Here is a 20714-nt window from a genome sequence, read left to right on the forward strand (position 1 = left end):
AGTTCCTTTTCGAGATTAGATTATTTGTTCATTACCCACGAACATGCCCACAGAATACCTGAAGCTGAGATTATGACCCGAGGCCTGTTGGACCATTCTCCGGTACGGGTGCTACTAAATGTAGGCCCCAAGAAACCTCCCTTTCGTTGGCTTCTCTCCCTATGGCACCTACACCCAATGTATAAATCACCCCTCCACAAGGCCCGTTGGCATCTCTCCCTATGGCACCTACACCCAATGTATAAATCACCTCTCCACAAGGCCCTACTTTATTACTTCTCATACCTCTGTTATAACACTATGGAAAGCAATGAGACCAACTATACGCAGCTTCGATATCAGTTACTACGCAGCAGAACGACGTCGCCAAAAGCAAAATCTGATCCAAATAGAAGCACAACTCATCGAATTAGAAAGACAGGGTTTGGGAGGGAGGAGGGACAAATGCCTGTAGAGAGTTAACCTTATTACAGCAGCAATAAAAAAGGAGAGCTGTTGGAAGAGGCCAAATTGTATGGCTCGCAACACAAAGCAGGATATATCAATGAAGAGATAAATCCAGTAAACCCCAGCACAGACTATGTCAAAACTCTCTGAAATCTATGCAGATTCCCGCAATTAAATCAAAAGCAGTCGTAATACTTACAGGCCCTGTAGATATAGCCCAACATTTTGCCACATTCTATCAAGCCCTATATACCAAACAAGAATGCTTAACAGACTCCCAAATAGAGGACTTCTTCAGAGACATCCCCCCGAAAACCATATCAATGACTACGCATGAATACCTTGAATCCCCCATTACATTAGAAGTGTTGACTACTGCAGCACTAGACATGACACCCGGGAAAGTACCGGACCCAATGGTTTTTCCAGTGAAATTTTTAAAGCGTTTATGTCTATACTGGGTCCCCGATATATAGCTATGGTATGTCAAGTCCTTAAAGATAAACGGCTGCCTCCGGACTGGAGAGACACCGAAATTGTGGTTTTCCATAAACTCGGACACCCGCCTGAATTATGCTCATCATACAGGCCGATTTCACTTTTAAACTTGGAAGCTAAACTATTAGTCAAAGGTTTAGCGAACAGACTAATATCTCACATGCCAGACTTAGTTCATCCATATCATGCCGGATTCATGCCACAACAAGGAACTCAGCACAAAATACATTGAGTTCATAATGCAATAGCCGCAGTGAACTGGCTGGATCAACCAGTTGCACTGCTCCAAGCTGACATTGACAAGGTATTTGACTCGGTCAGCAGGACATATATGTTTATATTGCTAAAACATCTAAATATGGGCCCTAAATTCATAGCCCTCATAAACTTACTCTACACGGATCTTACGGAATCCATAAGGGTTGCAGGGGCCATATCCCGTCAATTTCCAATAGGTCGCGGCACCCAGCAAGGCTGTCCCTTTCCCCCCCTTCTATTCACTCTCGTCATTGAACCCTTGGCTACATGGGTACAGTGTGACGCGGTGATGAGAGGATTCGAATGGACACCCAAAATATCGGACTGCATAGCACTCTGTGCAGATGACGTCCCCTTTTTTTTAAAGATCCACATAGGTCTGGGCCCAGGATCCTGCAGATTATGCGAATCTTTGGGGAGACATCCGGCCTATATATAAACAATCAAAAGTCCTTAGTGTGGCCCCTAAGGAGAACATTGGGGCGAGGGTGATGGGTTGAGGAGCTTCGAGTGGTTACCAATGGCTTAAAATAGCTCAGCACATTCTTATCAGATACCCAATCAATTTCATGGAAACAAAACATTGACATTCTAACAGAACGTGTAAAAGGTAAAGTGAAGGCATGGTCCAGTCTTCCCTTATCATTGTGTGGGAAATCTACCAGTTTTAAGATGGTATCCCTCACATGCCTATTATATCAACTCTAGTCTCACCCATATCCAATGCCACAGCGATGGTTCCTACAAATGAATGCAATCCTTGGTCAGTTCCTTTGGGGAGGTAGTACCACTAAAGTCACACTATGTGCATGTTTTCAATCAACATATTGCGGTGGTATAGTGGCTGCACATATTCAATCCTACAGATCCTGAATGAGTGGTGGTATGGCTCGAAGCAAGATCCGGCATATAGAGTGGAGCAATGGATCATGGGGGACCTCTCCCAGTATAGGTATCTCTATAATAGAACTATCTCAAAAGAACTTCCACCTGCGAACAGGGTTGTATTTTTAGTTTGGCGACAATCTCTTCGCCCGATGGGGTGGTGGGCGCGCATCACTATGGAAAACTCTTTATGGCACCATTGACTACTCACACAAGTGGCAGACCTACAAGGCTTCACACATTGGGATCAAATAGGGATTTCGGCGGTAGGAAGTGCAAGAACATATTCTCAAATCATTTCAATATCTTTAGGAAGAATTCTCGCTGCATCATAACCAATTTTATAAGTACCTACAACTAAGACACGCCTTATACCCATATATTTGCGACCTTACCACCATCCCGGAATTTAACCTGCTTGAAGGCAAATTACTGAGGAGCGACCTTGGGGAACACAAAATTACGAAAATATACCAATCCCTCACTACAAATAACCCTAGCACCCTAGTCACCCTACGGGTCACATGGACGACCGACTTAGGCTCCATCGACGAAGACGATTGGACAGAAGTGTTACAATCACCTAGAGGGGCCGCAATATCCACATGCCTCAGACTCATAAAATTTAAATATCTCCATAGGGTATACTATACAAGTTGCAAATTATGGAAGATGGGGTTAATTGCATTTCCACAATGCCTTGGCTGCAAATGGGATGAATAAACATTCCTACATATGACGTGGTCTTGTACTGCACTAGACCGCTTTTGGCGCAGAGTGCTGGATTGTCTAACAGAGGTACTGGCATGGGACCTTCCTAGATCCCCAAAGCTTATACTACTAAATTGCGCAGAGGGAATAGGAGGGAACAGATAAAAACCACATTTGTTATTCTTGGGCTCACTCTAGTTAGGCAAGACATAATAGACAATGGAAAGTGGATACACCGCCCAGTATAGGAACCAGGAACCTGGCATGGATTTCAATATGGGACTAGAACACCCAGTATTTACAGCACAGGTATGTCCCCAGAAACACACCAAAATTTGGCAAAGATGGGCAGATTACAGAGGCTTGTCATTGGAATCGCTTAATTATCCCCACCAATGCTTAGACAATGAGACAACACCATATGGACAAGATCAGGCAGATGCATTGCGGAACACGACTCCTACTTAATGGGACAGTGGGAGGGATCGGGAGGGATTGCGTGGTGTACGGATGCATATTGTTTTATGTTATAGTTTTGTATCGATATGACTTTCTTTGGATTTGTACCTTATCAATGAAGACTGCAATTGGGGCTGGTGGGCACACAGATGATGTAGATGTACTTTTTAACTGCGGTAAATGTAGCACCATGCCCGGATATATCCAGTTTGTATTGTATCAAATTCCAATAAAATATGTTGTGGAAAAAAAAAACATCATTTAACAACAACCTTGTATTGGTGTCCTCCATAAATGTTCTTACATATACATTTAAATTCCTGTGGTTAGGTATGAGGCTAACATGTACAATTCTGCCCAGCAGATGAACACTTACAGTTAACCCTATCCTTTGCTTTCTTTGTCCTCATTTTGTTGTACCCCACTCTCCCTGTTTAGTATTTGTTGAACAATAATCTTCCACTGTATGCATATATATATGTGATGTACAGTGTTATTTACACTAATATCGGTATCCGCAACTCACTATAATATGCATTTGTTATTCTCGCTTGATTTATTTGAATTGCAATGCCCTACGGTTTTGAATCGCCCCTCGTTTCGGGGTCCATTCTGAGTGTTCCTCTGTATATGTCACTGTTTTTCTTCACGTTCTTATGTGTAAAACCAATAAACAGATTTACAACAAAAAAATATGTACCTTTCTGACGATTTTTTGTTTACTGGGCTGTGTTCGATACTTTCTAGGACTGCGGGCGCTCTCCCGACTGGTGTGGACTCTTGTATAGGGTGAAGGTGGGACCAAATCATCGACCATCCTACTGTTATTGACATACAGCTGGTCCAAGTGTTCCAGTAACAATCCAGGCATTATAGCCCCCAACAAAATCAAACAGAGGGTGCACACTAGTGTCCCTCCTCTGTTGACAGTAGTTGATCTCGAGGACCTGAAATAGTCAAAGAAGTTGCACTAAATTTCAAGGGTATTGGTGGTGTCTTACGAGAATCTGCCTGGTATCGGGCAAAACTCCTGCACACACTCAGCCAGATGTTCAAGCTCAATTTGAGGTGATAGAGAAGATGTTATGGGGATGCCCGATGTACAGTACAGGAGCAGCTGCTCCTCAGAAGGGAAGAATGCCCAGGCTCTTCACATCGCCTCCCATAACTTAGGTTAAGCTTCAATGCAGGATGTCTAGTACTGGTCAGTGGCGCTCTAGAACCTCATGGTTAATGAACTCGCTCTCCTTGAGATGGTCGTCTATGTAGGTTGACGACATTTGCCTTTTGTCCTCAGGTCAAGGACAGTTTCCACTCACAGAATAGCAGATCCTCTTCCCTGCAAGAGCACATCAACAGCCTCTTGTCCTCAGATCCATTGACTTAAATCTTGCCTTGAAGGGACCAGCAGCACAGAGTCCTTCTGGGCACAACGCGTCTGCCCATTGAGCGGCTGAATCTTCAAATTAAGTAACTGAGTACAAGATACTGGCTTTAAAGTTTTTTTTTATTTTTATAGGTTAAAAAAGGTTACTTCCTATGAGATTCTTCCAGGGGTTTCCACGCTGCTGGTGGAGAACAGATGCAAAGACAATTGTCCAAATTGCCTCTTTTGGGCATGGAAGCTGGACACTGGCGGGAAAACAAAATGCTCTTGCAGGAAAGCAAGCAGGGGCTACTGCCTAGGAAGGTCCCATCCACAGAGACTGGCTTTTACATGGGAAATGACAATTTGTCCGCGCATTCTGTGCTGTTCAAGCAAGAGGCATTCATGGATTTTGCCATCCACCATGCAACAGAGCCCCGCACCAGGCTGCAGCAATGCCGTGTCCATGGGTTTATCAGTGGCACTTTGAGCAGAGCTTCAGCCACACATTACCCAGATGTAAGGAACCTACACTATGCATTCTAGGGGTGAAGGATCCATGGTGGGGAACCAAATGAATTTCACATCCAAGCACTACTATGCTTCGCTCTCTCCGTTGAGGTAAAATGGGGGGGGGGGGGCTCTGAGCATGCCCCCCTATCCTGAAGCAACTAGGGAGTAACACAAAAGTGTCAGTCACAACATTTGGTGTCTCTGGGTGCGACGTCTTCAAGGAAAAAAGTACGAAAAACTGTGAAATAACACAACTAACTGCACAATGCACTTCGCACACATTACATACCAGAGCTTTTCCTTTGTGTATTGATTTCAGAGTGAAAAATAAATTCTTGCATAGAACCACTAAGGGGAATCTATAGGAATGTTCCTACTTTTTTTGCATCTACATATTATAATTAATACTTTTTTAACACACGTCTTTTTACTCTGCATAACAATTGCACTGTTTCAGATTAGCCCCCTCGAGTTTCATTGACGTGAACACATGTCAGTAGCATCCCTTTAATAAGTCACAGGATGCAAAACATCTGTGAACGTTGAACATCTTTTAGAGATCCAGAGACTTCAGTTGGGGATAATTATCGTTTTCAACCCCCGTGGCCTGCTTTGCAGCCTCTGTGATTTAATGAAATATGACTGGGGATGTTTAAACGTTAGGAAGGCCGTAGCTTTGGCCGATTTAAACACATTGATCTCTGTGCCATTCACCTATCTCCGTTTACAAATGCACTGCATCTTTGGGTTTTCAACAATATGGTCTAAAAAACAAAGTTGCCCGGCCATTACTGTCAAATGATGTGTGATGTCACTTCCACTTTCCCTGCGAGTTGATGAATTGATATCGCCCTAGAGAGGTCATTTCCTGGCAGACAAAGTATTAAGCTGTACTGCTTTTATGTTTTTCTGTGGTAACTAAGGAAGCAAAGCTTGACACAGCCTTTGCTAAAATTGTGAATAACTACCATTCTTTTCCTTTAGTTGGAGGTAGGGTGGCGAAAGGTCAGTCCATTCTGACCTCTTGTGTAGATTGCCATAATTAATAGTTTTGACTTCATTGTGCTTGTCTGCTCATGGCAGAATAGTTTAATCTCCACACACAGAGGGGAAAAAGATCACCCTCCCCCCTCAGCCATTGGCTGCTGTGTCAGTTAACTATTGATCCGCTGATATTCATCAGCCACTGGCTAATTACAGCTGCCATTTATGACGTATGGAATTTTTCACCAGCACCAAAACTTGCTTGGAAGTGCAATCATACGAGTCTGCATTGGATCAGGTGCGCTATTTCCCCACTCTCTGTTCATCACAGTGCTTAGTTTATAAAATAATAAGTGCCAGGGCCCTGTCATCGCTGCCAATGGCGGTACCAAAACAACTACTAACCATCTCTCTCACCTGCAAGTGCGACAGTTAAGATTATTCCAGGTCCCCAGAGCTAAAGGAATGGCTGGGGAGGCAGGTATTAGTAATTTTTTATGTATATTATATTCATAAACAACCGCTGTTCTGCTCCTCTCTAAATTGGGTGAGCAGCCCCACCATGTGGCAGACTGTCATAAGTGTTGTGTTGACAATTAACTGCCGGTGTTGAGCACTGGAAACCAGCAGCTCAAATTAAGCACTGGTTCATCCTGTGGACCCTGGTTAGTACTGCGCAGCATACCAGCTTAAAGGAACTAGAACACAAAATGTTGTTGAGATATTACACTCGGATAACCAGCCAGGGGTGCAACATCGGCCCCTGCAGCTACTGAAGCTCAGGGGGGTCCCACAAACCTTTACAGCGAACCCAATCCAATGCAATATGCATCTCAGAAAAAGCTGGTATCACTATCAATTTAACTTTTTCAGTAATTTAAGAAAAAATGTAAAGCAGATTTTCAAATACACTGGAATGATAAAAGACTAAATACAAGTGCAAAGCATTTCCCAATAATTATATATTTTTCAAACATATGTAAAGCAGGTCAATAATGAATTACAGGAAAACATGGCGGCCGGCTAGATGCAGGTCGCGGGTGAACTGTGAGGTGTGCAGCAGGCGTTTGGCACTTTTCGGGGATGAGCGCGGAAGACGCGATTGATTGCGGCTGGTAATGGGACTGTAACAAGGCAGCAGCAGCGAGAGAGAGTCTTGGCTGGAAACGCACAAATCTTACCGTATATTATACGGTTTTGCTCGGAGGAGCACGGAACCTTGGTGCGGTAATGTTCTCAGGCGGCCAGGTGGGGAGAGTAACCGCAGCTTGTTGAATCCTTGCAACTGGAGGTGGGAGGTATACGGAGTAGAGAGCAACCACGGCGGAGCAGCCATGGCTGAGAGCGGCTCTGGAGCTGCGAAGGGGGCGTCGGGCAGCTGCAAAGGTTCTCTTCCGGGGGAACGGTGGAGGAGCCAGCAGGAGTGTGGAGGTGAGTGAGGGGGTCTAAAACAGTAAGCTCACGCAGGACCTCTCTGTTTCTGGCATAACAGAGGTACAATTACACGCACTAGCGGTGTCTCTATCTGCAGAAGCCCCAGATTTGAGGACAAATAGTAAGGAAAAATGAACTATAATTCATAAAGCAAGTACAGAAAGTGGGGGAAGGGGCAATGGTATGGATCTGAAAATTATTGCAAAAGATATCTCCAGATATGCGCTGAGGAGTGTGGGTAAGGGGAGCAGGTTGGAAATCCCCGAGCTGCAGGAGAATACTGTTAAATGTGCTAAAGAGTGGGGTGTGAGTAGGAAAGAAGTAAAGGAAGTAAAATCTAGGGGAGGATTATTGAGTAATGAAGCCACAGCACGGAAAAAAAATCTAAAGAGAGGTAGGGCTGAGCATAAGATCAAAGTGACCCCCTCTTTAAGGACCTACTTTAAAGTAATACCAAAAACCCTAGTGTTAAGGGGGAATCCTGAAATGGCGGCAATTGAGTCTCACCCAACTCAACAACATCAGTCAGTAGGATAAGGGACTTCAAGTGGAGGTCCAAATCTGGGGTAATAGACAGAGCATTTGAGTCCAAATCGCTTTCAGGTGTTGACCTTGGAGTTGGGGGGGTAGAGGAGTCTCCGGAGGGGGAAGTGTCTCCAAATGCCAGCACAGGATTTTTAGAACAGTCCCCCCCCTGACTTACAGGGGAGTTCCCGAAATAGCAAAGCGAGCCAGTTGAAGCAAATGTCTGGGCACCATTCTAGGGTTGCGAAGAAAGAGGTGGGAATGTTGGTATAAACCCTGAGAATGGGGATCCCCTTATCAGTAGTTTGTTTGCCTCTCTCACGCTTGAGATTCGTAACAGATTTGAAACCTCAGAGCTGAATCAGAGAGAAATAAGGTCTGTGTGCGATGTCTTGGAGAAGAAGATAGATGATTTAAGTGGAAGGACTCTCGCTTTAGAAGCAGAAGTAAGAGACCTTAAAGAAGTGGTGCAAGTAAACAGAAAAGAGATAGAAGATCTGAAGGCAAGGGAGAGAGATCAGGACAAAAGAGTGGAGCGGCTGGAAAATTTCCAGAGGAGAAATAATTTGAACATTTTAAGACTCCCTGAGGGCAAGGAAGGTAGCGATATCAAGAGTTTTGTGGTTCAATTGCTTAAAAAGGAGCTTCAGCTGGAGGAATCGGAAGATGAAATTGCCAGAGACATTCAAAGGCTCCATAGAGACCCGTTTAGGCTAAATGCAAACAGATCTAAACCTAGGAGAATCTTAGTTAATTTCCTTTCGTATTCGTTGAAAGAATAGATCCTGGCCAAGGCCCTGAAGAATAAATCGTTAGACCTGGATGGAGCAAAAATTTAAATAAGATCGGATCTCTCAGTAGTAACATCTAACAGGCAATGGGATCTGGGGAAAATAATGTAGCCTTTAAGAAAGTTGAGAGCTTCGGTTCAGTTGAAATTCCCAGCCCTATTTAAAGTGATGTTAAATAACAAAATGCACTCTTTCCGTTTTGTGGAGGAGGTTGATAAATTTATTGAGGGGCTCCAATCGGAGGTTTAGTAATAAGGTCCCTTTCAGTTGCTTTATTGTGTATTTATGTGGTTAACTTCCATTTGCACTCCTTGAGGCTCTCCCATAGGGCTTTTTGCCATGGCAAGTTGGTTAGGGTTTTCCAAGGGTGGGGGGGGTGGGTTGGGGGGAGCACAGGATGGGGAGAATGAGGGAAAAAACAAAAAATACCTCAAATGTCTTGTTTTTCGCCAAATTAGTCAGCAATGCCAGCTTTTTAGGAGATGTCCTGGATTAGGGTAAATGAGATAAAAGTCCTAGCATGGAATGTAAACTGGCTCTGGGTAAAGAGTACGAGAGATAGGATAATGCAATATGTGAAAGACTGCCCAGCACAAGTTATTATCTTGCTAGAGACACACCTCACAGAAGGGGAAAGTAGAACGTTTTTTAAATCACAGAGGTGGGTAGCACATGTAGTTTATAAGAAGCAGACATTGGTTACGAAGAGGGTAGCATTACTGGTTAAGCAAGGAACAAATATCTCAGTAGAAAGAAGTGTCTCAAATATTACAGGAAGATGGCTTTTAGCAAAGATAAACATTTTTGGTCAGAACTATACTCTGGTGGGATACTACAGACCAAACCAGGATGAAACAGGTCCACTAGATGAGTTGGTTAATTAGTTTTTGGGTTTCCCGGATCAGATCTTTATGACAGGAGACTTTAACACGGTCTTGGACCAAAAATTAGATAGATCCCAGCATAGTAGAGCGGCGTTTAATCCCAAAATGTCAGAAAAGGTTCGAGTGTTGATGGCCCTGTGGGGTCTCTGATATATGGAAGTGCATGGCTGGGTCGCAACTCGGTTTTACTTATTACAACAAAAAGTATAAACATAAATCTCGGATTGGTTACTTTTTGATTGACAGGGTTCTAAAGGATGCTGTAGTGGAAGTTAAACATATTGGTGTACACCTGTCAGATCATTCAGCTATTCTCCTTCATTTGAGGTTAGGAGAAGGGAGTGTAAGTTCTAAGTGGACGCTAGACCGCACAATTTTATTGGAGGATGAGACTGTTGAGATTTTAAGAGAAGAGACCAAAGAATTTTTTTAGAGTAATTTGAGCTCAGCCATGATTGGGACGGTATGTGAACCTTATAAGGCCTATTTAAGGGGAAGACTAGGAACTTTAGCGGCAAGGAAGAGGCAAGATTATTATGGAAAAGTTTTGGAATTAGAAGAGCAGATCCGGAAGCTGTAAGGGGTTTTAAGCAATTTAGGAAGATCGGAGGAAGGCGAGAGGGAGCTGGCTGAAATTATTAAGCTAAAGGCTGGTTTGTCGGGCGTTATAAGTGACAGAGTCAGAAAGAGGTGGGAGGCCAGCCAGTTGGCACATTTTGAGTACGGCGAAGGTTGTAGTAAATTATTAGCGTGGAAGGCGAAGAGTGATCAAGTTAGAAACTTTACAAAAGAGATCAGCTGTGAAGAGACAGGGGCAGTGCTGTGTAACAGCCAAGGCATTAGTTCGGCTTTTTTTAGGCACTTTGGGAAAGTATATAAAGAAGATTTGGTCATAAACAAGGAGGATGTGTTGCCATGGCTGGAGCATATAGAACCTCTTCCTGAAGAGGCAATGGAGGAACTAAATGAGGAGATCAGGGCAGAGGAGCTTGGAGAGGTGATAAGGGATGGCAAGCGGGGGAAGGCTCCAGGGCCAGATGACCTTCCTCTTGAGGTATATAAAGCCTTGGCCAGTACTATAATTCCTATTTTAAGGCAATTGTTTAACACGATATTTCTGACAGATATTGCCCTGCCTGAGTCTTGGAAGGAGGCAATTAGAATGCTAATTCCAAAGTCTGGGAAATCCCCCCAAAATGTGGATTCGTATAGGCCAATTTTTCTGTTAAATTTCCGTAGAGTATTAAAAAGTATTTACGCTGCTCCGGAAGCCAGAGTGTTAGTCAATGGGGCTTTGACTCTGCCAGTGAAGATCATGCGAGGTACTAGGAAGGGGTGCCCCCTTTCTCCTCTCTTGTTTGACCTTTATATTGAACCAAGGCTAGGAAAATTAGGAGAAGTAGTGGTATCCTGCCGTTTGAATTTAATGGTTGGACAAAGAAGGTTGGGCTATACGCAGAGGACATTCTAATTTTCACAACGAACCTTTCGCAAACCCTGAGGGTGGTGATGGAAATAACAACTGAGTTTGGCAAAATATCAGGGTATGATATTAACAAAGATAAGACACAAGTGATGAGTTGGAATTTGAGGAATATGGGGGCAATTGGGATTGATACTAAGAGCGAAATGAGATATCTGGGAGTTAAGATCACTCAGAATATTGCGGACCTCACTAAGGTAAATTTTAACCAGGTTTGAAAGGAGATTTGTGCTGGTATTCGGGGTTGGATGCACCTTCCTTTAACTTTGTTTGACAGAGTGAACCCAGTAAAGATGATTGTGCTTCCAAAACTAACCTTCTTGTTTGATTCAATCCCTTTATCTGGTAGAAAGGAGTGGTTCGTTAAGTTACAGGGTGGTATAAGTTCATTTATTTGGGCATCAAAAGGGCCACGAATATCATAGCGCAAACTCAGAAGGAGGTTGGTGAAGGGGGGTTTAGCGCTTACAGATTTTTTGTTTTATTCCTGGGCCTTTTTACAAAAAAATCGTAGAATGTTACTGGACATCCCCATAGATTCAGAGATAGGCAGGATGTTTAGAGTGATGCTGACAAAGGAAAGGGGAGCCGACGTGGGTTTTATGTATAAATTTGCTGATCCGAAATACTTTAAGAAGGGCAGGATTAAGATTCTAAGGGATATGGCGGAAATGTGGTTTAAAATCAGAAAGATTTTGAACATACCATATTTTAGTTATTGGGCCCCGATTTGGGATGCACCAGCCTCTCCTGAATGGACAAAAGACTCATTGGCCTTACCTTTAAAATAAGCGGGCATTTTAAGATGGAAGCACTTGCTGTCGGAGGGTCAGATGGTTTCATGAGGCTGGTGTGAGCAGGTAGTGGACTCAACGCTTTCAAGGTTTAAATTCCTCCAAGTTCAAAGTTGGTTCGCTGCAATGGGTGTTTAGTTAGGAGATCCAAACAAATTTGAGGAAAAGCTTCTCTCTACTGCAGTGTTTAAAAAAAAGAAATCGCACTATGGTACTGGATGATCCTGGAGATGGAGGATGGTGTGTTTACCTTGCCGGTGGATCTGTGGGGAGGATGCTTGCCAGAGACCAAGATGGGGAAACATAGTTTACAACGCAGGGATTACTTCGCGATGCCATTACATCGTGGTTTTTACAACGCAAGTCATTACAACGACTTGCGCTAGATGGCGCTCTAGGACAAGGAATAGTAACATTTACTATCCAACACCTTCCCTTCTGTACGTAGACTGGAGTTGAAATAGTAAATTATACTACTCCTAAGTCCAGCGCCCTCCAACGCAAGTCGTTGTACGACTTGCGTTGTCAAAACCGCAATGTAATGTACCCCGATGTAAATGTATGTGTTGTAACGTCATACATCCCCAAGCTGGAAGACCAATGGCAAGTATCTATGTCTATGCTTTATAAAACAGTTAAACCTGCATATCTGGGGAGGAACCATCTTTTTACTGTGCATAGGGCGTACTGGACTCAACGAAGGCTCTCTAAATTTGGGTCAGGAAGAGTGGTGGTGTGTCCCAAGTGTGGCAGTCAGAGTGCAGACGATTCACACATGTTCATATACTGTACAAAGGTACAGTTCTTCTGGGAGGCCGTAAGTAAATGCCTGGCTAGCGCTTTAAAGCTGCAGATTAAGGTAAGCGCTGTTTTGGTTATTTTTGGAAGTTTTGAATGCGAATGTATTGTCACTAAAGACTGTGCGAAATTGGTATTTTATGCTTTGCTTTTAGTGCGTAGGGAGATATGTAAATTGTGGGTATCTCCGACACCTCCAACATTGGAGGATTTGCTGAATTCTATGAGTTATATTGCTAATTTGGATATTTCGGATCGGGGAAAAGGAAGTATGAATTTTGGGCACCCTTTGTGTCTAGGGGAACTCTATGAATGGAGGAATTAGGAAAAAACAATCGGTCCAATGATTAAGCCTTCTCCTGCCTCTGCTGTTGATAGTCTTTTCGTCTTTTCCGCGTGAGCAGAAGGACATGGGGAACGGTCTGTGGTCGATAGAAGGAGGAGGTCTCTTTGAAAGATGGTGGGGATGCTGTCTTGGGAGCCTTCACCAAATTACCCCTGTTACAGCGAATGAGGTTAGAAAACCCAAGGTTGGCATCGGTAGAATGACGAAGGGTGGAAACAAGGCAAATGAGGGCAAAAAAAAGAAATAAATAATGAATTACAGGTGCAGATGTTATAATATCCTCACTCCCTTTTACAATATGAATGCCACTTTGAAACACCGTCATTCTTCCCTTGCTGCATCTGGATTAGTGCTTCATTTGTAAAAAAAGAAAAAAAAAGGAAGTGCTAGAGCCTTCGTCAGGAGAAACACCACTAATTTCCTCTGCCAATGACTCTACAAATGCAAATACTAACCATTACACTCCTACAAGACTATTCCAGGCCCCCAAACATATTTGAATTAATAAACAACTGTCATTGTGCTCATCTCTAAAATAGATAAGCAGCACCACCATGTGGCAGCCTGTAATAAGTGCTGGTGTTGATAATTAAGTGCCGGTGCCGAGGACCAGAAACCACCAGCTCAAATTAAGCACTGATGAGGGTACCTTAGGTTTTTCCCATAGACTGCAGAGAGATTTACCACTGACTGTGCCCCAGTGGTGTATTGTGGGTCATTGGGATCTCCCTGGGTAGAAGTTCAACAGAATTAATAAAATTAGTTCATTTTTTTCCTTGTTTATCCAAATTGTATTTTTTACTGAGAAACAGCATTAGTTCATTTTTAACACTTCTAATTGCTTCACCTCAAAACTGAAGTGATATTGAAATTAACTAAATGTAGTGCTGCTGAGAAAACCAACACTTCATGTTGTTTTCCTTATACTGATAGGCCTAAAACAACTGTGGTTTTCCTCGACACACCTTAACTTATACAGATTTCCAACTGTAACACTAAAAAAATGTTAACCTGGGGGTTAATCCTACACCCATAACTCTTCTCTACTAATTAAAAAAAACGTAATTGTACACCCCATAACCTTTATCCCATAACTTTAACACCATACTCTTAATCTTTAGTCCCTCAATTTTACACGCCAAATCCATTACTCTATAACATCATACGCTTAACCCCCTAATTGTGATACACAGCACCTTAACTCCAAAGCCAATATGTCCTTAATCCCTATCCCATGATCTGCAAATCCTTACATCTATATTCAAACTCTTAACCCCAAACAGCTAACCATATAATCAATTGGCCTAACGCCATACCTTTAAATCTGTACTCTCTACCTTTAACCTCTAACACTTAACCCATTAACCCTAAACTCCAAACCCATCATCTTTCACCGGAAACTTTCAGCCCTAACCCTATACGCCCAACCTTTAAATTCTATACCATAACCCTTTGACACCCCAATCTCTAAACCGTATTACACCAGCCCTAAATATTACAGCCCAACCCTTGACCCCTGCATGACATGCCATTAAGCCCTTAACCGCAACCCTTACCCCGTGTACTCCAAACCCGAAACTCCATACAGCAACTATTGTTATACTTCTAGAATTATATTTTGGAAACAAGCACTTTAGGAAATGTTAATTTTTCAAAGTACTTATTTTTAGAACTGATTATTGAGAAGTGTTATTTTGAGAGGCAATACTACATCATACCAGCAGTAGAATGGTTTCCTGTTGATACCAGGCCTGGCGGTCAGCTGGATCCAGTGTTTTTCCCACATGTCCAAGGTCGTTTCAAGGGGAAATCAAGGGACAGGGAAGCAGGCTGTGGTGTGGCACATGTTCCCCTGAGAGGGGTGTGATACACACATTTCCTAAAACAAGGAAGAAAAAGAATAAAGTGAAATCACAGTAGCAGGAACTAAAACACACTTGTGAAGGGCACAAGGAAAGAGAAGAGAGTCCCAGAAACTTAGGGCTCGAACATAAGTCAGAGTCAGATGTATCAAAGGGTTTCACCCATTTTGTCTCTATGGGATAATGCTTTAGTACATATGGACCTTAATCTTAAAAGGTTGCCAGAGGCTTCTGGCACACATGCACTGTCCAGGAGCACATACAACTATGCATTTTGTGGAAGGTGGCAGCAGAAAACTGGTTATTTTCCAATAAATATAACTGTTTGGCCAAGTGTAAAAAACACATAATGGTTGGAGCCCGAGGTAAGGAGGAAGGGATTAGTAATTCAGGGCAAGGAGGAGGGTACATGGCTCTGTACACAGTAAGGGTGGAGCAGATGGTTAGGAGGAGGTGAGGAGTAAAGTGGCAGACACTTTAACGAGGAAGAAATTGCATTGAGTGCCAGGCACATAGGGAGGGTGGCATAAACCTTGCAGAGACAGGGAGGGAAATGCCAAACTGGTACAAACCAGTCAGTAAAGGACCCAGAACATACCCCATGGTGGTAAGCATCGGTCATGGCATTGCCCATCAACAAGCAGTCAAGTCTAAGCTCAAACAATGTGGTGCAGAGTTGAGTTTTGGTACAGTACAACACAATTATCACAGTTGCAATAAAGGTGTGAATGTCTAGTCAGTTTTGTTGATTTTTGTAAAGACATCCTCCTTTAATGATATCTAATAATATCAGTGTACATACAGTAAAAATGAAAGCCAACGAGTAAAGCGCACATAACTTGTATTACTATATATTGTAAAAACACTATACATTGTTTGTGGTTCATTTGCTAATAAAGTTGGCACTTTGTGAGGAATGTACACAACATTTGGCCAAGCTTGAAAGGATTAGTTACTATTAGTAAAGCCAAGTTGATGGCAATTCATAGAGTGGGGGTGGGAGCAAAAGGAGGCAATCTGATTTTCAGTTGATTTTAACTTTATAGCTGATTCAAGGGCACGGTGGGGCAAAGAAGTGTTTATCTCCGAAAGAAATGGCCCATTTGATGGAAGTGCAATAAACTTGGCAGACATTTAGTAGGTTTAGTTTTCTGTTGGTTATCTTAATTTTTAAGCAAATTGTTTAAGGGGGTGAAACATAAATGCGGGCAATAACAGTTTCATTCATTATTAATTTTAGTGATGAATGAGGACTCAACATTAACTTTTGCAGCTAGCAAATTAAGTTCAGTGAAAGGCCAGGTAGGCCCTCAACTAACTCTCAATGTGCATTGACGTAGGGGATTGGGTGCAGAGCCTGGTCAAAGCCCATGCACAGCGCCAAATAGGTACACAATAGGTGAATGTGGTACATTATCAAAACAAACCTTGCAATCCACTAAAAAAATATGCTTAAAGCTCGGTCAGTGAAAGAAAAACTGAAATTTGCCATTTATTGTGTGCAAAGCAAGATGCAAAAACCTCTAATCGATGATATGTAAAAGAAAAAAGCTGCCTACAAAGAGCAAAACATGGCAGAGGCCTGGAATGCAAACAGTCACCTCCTCACTGTGAGGGCCTGCCGTCACCGCCCCTGTATGATGCTAAGGCTGTTGCAAGGGATGTATATACCGTAAACTGGGCCAAATGCAGGTATTATCAGAACTGACTCCCACAACCAGGAGCTCAAACCTGGTGACTATACTCCCTATCTCTACTCATCTGTTTGAGCATCCTTTCTGTGTACTGAGAGATTATCGGTCAAGAAAGAGACTGCTACAGGGAACCACGCCCATATTAAAGGTTTCAGGATCCTTCTCAGTGCTACGGCCTGACTCCCAAAGCCAGATATCAGCCAGGAATTGGTCAATCTAGGAATTGGTCAAGAGCTAATAATCTCCAACCTCCGTGTAGCCAAATGGTCTCAGAGCAATCCTAGATTTGACTTGTACAAGCAATGACCAACAAGCGCCTAAAATAATCAGCCTTAAGTGAGCTTAAATCTGACCTACTGATGATTTACTCATAGGCAGTGGTGGCTGCTCTGCTAAAGCGGAGTAACATTGCCCCAATGAACAAAATAAAAAATAAAATGATAACAACTATTGTAATTCTTATTTTATTTTTCCTATATACTTCAGTAGCTCTTGGGCGGGGCTGGAGGAGTAGAGAGAGGACTAGTTTTCACTCCTGAAGTGCGCACGATTGCTTGGGCTGTCTTGGGCCCTCTTGGGTCGGCCAAAATGTCCTGTGCACTTTGCATCTACCACACCAGGCTGCATTACACAGCAGGGCAACATGCAAACCCTCCCACTTTCCATCTGAGCGGCGATCCACATCGCTCAGACCAATCACCACACTGCATTGCAGCATAGTGATTGACTATGGGGTGGCTGGGAGGGCAAGTGCTTCCTTCTGGTAGCTGGGAGTGCAGGAAGATGTCAGGGGGACGGAGGATGAAGGAGGGTGGCAGCCATTTCAGGTAAGTGTTTATTTTTTATTTTTTTGTCCTCCCCGCCTGCCGCCGTACCACATAGGTCTGGTAGCAGCCGCTACTGTTCACGGGCACTAGGCCAAATGTGCACACGAAGACAAAAGGTTTCAGGTGTATTTCTAGTCAAGTGGTGCCCTTATTAAGGTTATTTAATATGGCAAGTGATCTGTGTCAATTTCAAAATAAGCTATTTTTAAAATGCTAGTTGTCACAAAAACATGTCCAATTTTAAACTAATAAATGCCCTATAACGGAGGTATCCCCAACTCAGACAGGGGGGACTCTAGGCCAGGGTTCTCCAATGTAAGTCCTGGCGGGCCAGATTCATGCCAGATTTTTAAGATAACTACATTTATCTAAATATTGATATGCTAAAAATGTTGCATTGATCCGGCCTTCCAGGACCGACATTGGAGAACTCTGTTCCAGGCAGATAGTTTCGGCTACACCCACTGACTCATTGGTTATCAACATTTTATTGGTACCTCACACAAGGGGAGGTTAGGATATTGCTTGGCCAGAAACACATATCAACGGGATGCAAACCATAGATGGAGGGCCTGTGTCCATTGGCTGTGTAAGTAAAGCAAACCAATATGTTAATTAACAAAAATGCCAAATAATATGTTGCTCCTTATGACCATGTCCTAGATTACATTGTATTTTTAGAAAAGGTTCCCACTATTCCAAAAACTCACAATTCATTAAAAATCAAAGTCATCCATTGATTACCAGATGCTCTGCTATTGTAACAACCCACCATATTAAAGTTACAAGAATCAGTTAATTGTTTCTATTCCAAAATTATTGGAACTATAGCCTAATCATAATAAGAGTACATTAGAAAATGGTCTTCTGAACTTGGAGTTAAAGATCCTGTTTTCCCCGCACAATTTTTATCCAAATAAAGAGGTTTCCGCATTGTTTGATTCACTCACAGGAGAAGGACAACGTCTACAATGGGTCTAGATGTACCACAAATATTTTACAGTGTAATGGAAACCCCGCTTTAAGAGGTTGTCCTTCTTAATTGGCTGAACAACCATTTTTGAGCCCAGGAGTCTCAATTTGATATCTCTAGGGATATCAACTACAAATAACACTCCGATACTGATGACAAAAACATAAATTCTAGTTACTCTCAAAAGGCAAGTACTCAGATAGGTATTCCCATTCATGCAAGATTGCAGTCTATCATTCCATTCCCTACAGCTATTCATTAGAATATAATGCACTTGTAATTAGGCTAACTGGATATCCATCATGTTTGTGATGGAGTACCCTTCTGCCAAACTCTAAATCAGGCCCTAACAAAGTTAATCCACTAACAGGTGATTTTAATTGCTTACTTGAAGATGTTTATCTCCTCCCCAGCAACACCACCGACCTTCAGTTGGGTGTCCAGATCCCACAATTTAGTACATCAACCATGCCCACTCAGTCGGTAAACAAATGACACAACTTCTGTAACTCGTAGCTGCTAGAGAACAATAAAGGGTAGGATTGCTGATGACATTGATGCCAAGTCCATCTTTGAAAGAGGGATAGGTCATTGAAAACAGTTTTAACTTTTGTCACAGTGAAGACTGGACTCTAATTAATCAATGTGTTGTAACACCTAGACTAGAGAGCATGCATAATCTGATTATTGCAGTCTTTGTTTTATCAACCATCAGTATGCCACCTGCAATACCCAGCGAAGATGCTGCTAATTAAATAGGTTGCTCAGCTGGCAGTGTCATTCCTAAAAGCCTCAAAGTAAACGGACTACTGGGAAGCAAGACTTACATACTAATTATGTAAACTACTGCTTACTCTTGGTGACCTTGAGAAGCTAGAAAAGATGGGTTTCAGATCATTTTTAATTCATGTTGATTCTCTGATGGGTATGATGGCGAGCAAGCTATCCACACCTAGGAAAATGGTGTAGCAATCTCCCAGTGCTGGTTCGACAGGAGTGTAAAATGGCAAAGCAACTCTTGTTGGATGTGGTTACGAATATGAATAACAAAAGGATTCTCCTATCACATAAACAGAAAAGAAGATAAGATCATAACCACTTTTAAGAAGAAGACATACAAGGAAAACAGTTGGAATTAACTATGTCAAACAATGGCCAAAAATAACACAGGAGAATTTTGGCAACTAGTCACCATTTATGTCAGATACAAAAACCCTCTCCAGATTATAATATTTCAGATGGGGGGTTAGTTTATAGACGTGTCTGAACCTTACCATGATTCTCAAATTGACGCTTCTAATCATGTATCAGATTTTATGTTTAATTTAAGTTTCAAAAGAGAATTTTATTAAAGGTAAAGAGGTGTCAATATACTGTACATATGATGAACCATGAATCAATACATCACATATGTAATCCAGTAAAAATACATGAGTGAGAAAAAAAGATAAAAAACACAACAATAAAATGATAAGAAGTAATGCAATACATATTCAAGTAGAAATTAGGGGAGCAGCTAGAAATATTATGGGGGTTTAAGTACTTCTTGTTGGGAAGGATGCGGTAAGGAATGTTGCTTGGCACAAGTATCAAAGAACGTTGTAACTGGTGACCAAAGCTGAATTCGCTTCGTAGCCATGTGTATAGGAAAGGTGAAAAATGTGTCTTATCTATTATTGTGGCAAATATCAAACACCAGGCTTTGTAGGAAATGTTCGTGGAATCTTTCCAATTTCTTGTTATTTGTTGAAAAGCAACTGCTATTAATAAGTCGATAATTTTGATATTAATTGCACAATTATACCAAATTGGTGAAAGGCTTCCCAAAAAGATGTATATTACAGAAAATGGGGTATTGGTGCCGAAAATTAAATTAATTTGAGACCAGACACGTTTCCAAAAGTTTTGCAATGGTGAACATGAAAATAGCATGTGAAACAAATCAGCGTTTGGAGATGTGCAGGACCAGCAAGTATCTGGTACAGTGGAGAATCTTTTATTTAAGATATGTGGAGATAATAAAAGTCTGTTATAAATGTAAAACAGTGTTTGTGTTAGACTAGCTGTCCTTGAGGATTTACGTATTTTAGTCCAAATATTATTTCACATTGGTAAAGACCATACTGTATTAAAATCTTTCTCCCAAGCGATTTTAATGCTTGGGAGATCGTACCTATAAACT

Source organism: Triturus cristatus, chromosome 12, assembly GCF_964204655.1.
Source record: "Triturus cristatus chromosome 12, aTriCri1.1, whole genome shotgun sequence".
Lineage (NCBI taxonomy): Eukaryota > Metazoa > Chordata > Amphibia > Caudata > Salamandridae > Triturus > Triturus cristatus.